The sequence below is a fragment of the Engraulis encrasicolus genome, chromosome 4 (assembly GCF_034702125.1).
Source record: "Engraulis encrasicolus isolate BLACKSEA-1 chromosome 4, IST_EnEncr_1.0, whole genome shotgun sequence".
NCBI lineage: Eukaryota > Metazoa > Chordata > Actinopteri > Clupeiformes > Engraulidae > Engraulis > Engraulis encrasicolus.
The window spans coordinates 3,385,606-3,387,500 of NC_085860.1; positions in this window are offsets into that span (position 1 = coordinate 3,385,606).

Sequence of the window (1,895 nt, forward strand, 5' to 3'; positions counted from 1 at the left end):
AAGATAAAATTGATTGCTTAAGTGCAATGAATCCTGTGGGGTAGTTTTACTTATGCCATTGAAACATTTTATGTTGCGGCCTAGAGAGACACATATTTACTATCTACTATGTGACCACGGATTTGGTGCATGGAGCACAGCTGTCTACAGAAGGTGAAATGGTTTAAATTTACAGTGCAGCGTTCTCAAAGCAATATTGCACTCAAATGTCTTTTTTAGTATACAGTAGGCCTAAGCTCCTGCAAATCAATGAGTTAATCAGTTGAGTTAATCATAATATCAATTTAACATTTAATGACAACCCGACACCACACAAAAATATGCCCCAGGACAGGGCCACCCTACCTAGACAGATCAAGTCATTTGGTCACCCAACCTAGACAGATCAACTCATGCGGTTTGGTAGGCTATTCCTTCACAGCCCACGACTTGACCTGTGCCCACTGCTACGGACTAGTGTGTGTACTTCAATGTGATTCACTAGTCCAAATGGGATACATGCAGAGAAAGAATTTCCCCTAGGGGACCAAAATTGGCTCCAATCCAAATTGGCTCCAATTGGCTTCATATATATAGTAAAAAGGACCGGTGCCACTTTGACTGGTGTCGTGTCCAGAGGAATAAAAAGTAGAAGTGGAAGTAAAACAAAATTGTAAGAGTATTTATAATGAGTTCTGAAGAAAGTTCCATATTTCAGAGGAAGACCTGTCAGAATGCTGACTGAACTGAAAAATAAATTTGACAATTTTGAGACCAAAGGGCATGTGTTAAAATTAGAAGTGTTGTGTTTTGCAACTGTCAACTGTGGAATAAAAACGTGTTATTTTTACTGCACTAAGTGAGAGTCAAGATCGGTTCGCTGTGAAACAGAGTTTGTTCCCTAAATAGAGCTCCACTCTTCCTCTCCCTTTGGCCAAAGTGTAAAACTTTACATCTCTCGTCCCTGTCTGTATATTGGTAATTGAATATTATAACATTGTCTAGTTTTCTGGACAGAAAGTAAAAATCCTGCTACGGTTTCCTTCCAACACACTGGTGACTTCACTGAGGAACTGTCTTACTGATCAGCTGATTATGAGCTGGTTGCATCAAATTTGTGACTTGAAATTTTTTACTTTTCGGTCACACTATTTGAAGGGTCATTTTTACAGTATCCGTAGGTACAGTGGACTAACTGCTGTAACAACTAATTTAATGTACTAGTGTTGTACTTACATCATCAGTTTACTTACTTCTACTTTGGATACCTCTCTTCTAGTCTCCTCTAATAATGTTATGTTTCCCCAGAAGAGGAAATTGTGCCAGCTTTCTCCAAAGGAATGCTGAGTAGAGGTGGTTCAGGGCTACTTTAAACTGCTTTGTACACATTTGGAAATGGTCATTTTAAGTGATATCCATTTTGACCAGAATTTTTGTTCGGCATCATAGGTAGCCTATAGACGAAATTACACACTCTCAGTCTCCACCAACTGAAGTACAGTGTGAAAGATCCGGTAAACCAGACTAGACGATAGCATGTTAAGTTTGCTATTGGAAATCATGTCTGTGCCTCTAAGATGAAGTTGTCAGTGATTGACACCCATTGCATTTACTACTTTTCACATTACTATGCTCAAACGATGCTGAGATGAAATGAAGCTGTACATTTATTACATTAAATTACTACTGACATTGGTGAGCACAACTCTTACCTCCCTAAAAATACTTCCTTCACAAGAAGATGATAGCCTGCTCATAACTGAAATGAAATATCAAGTGGCCAGTAATGATGGGCAGACACTTGTGCTGGTGAATGATCGTTCCACAATTACACTACTAGGCCTACCTACACAATGCTAATACTTAATGTGACGAGACAGATTGACTCATGCCACATATGTCTAGAAGCGAAACTA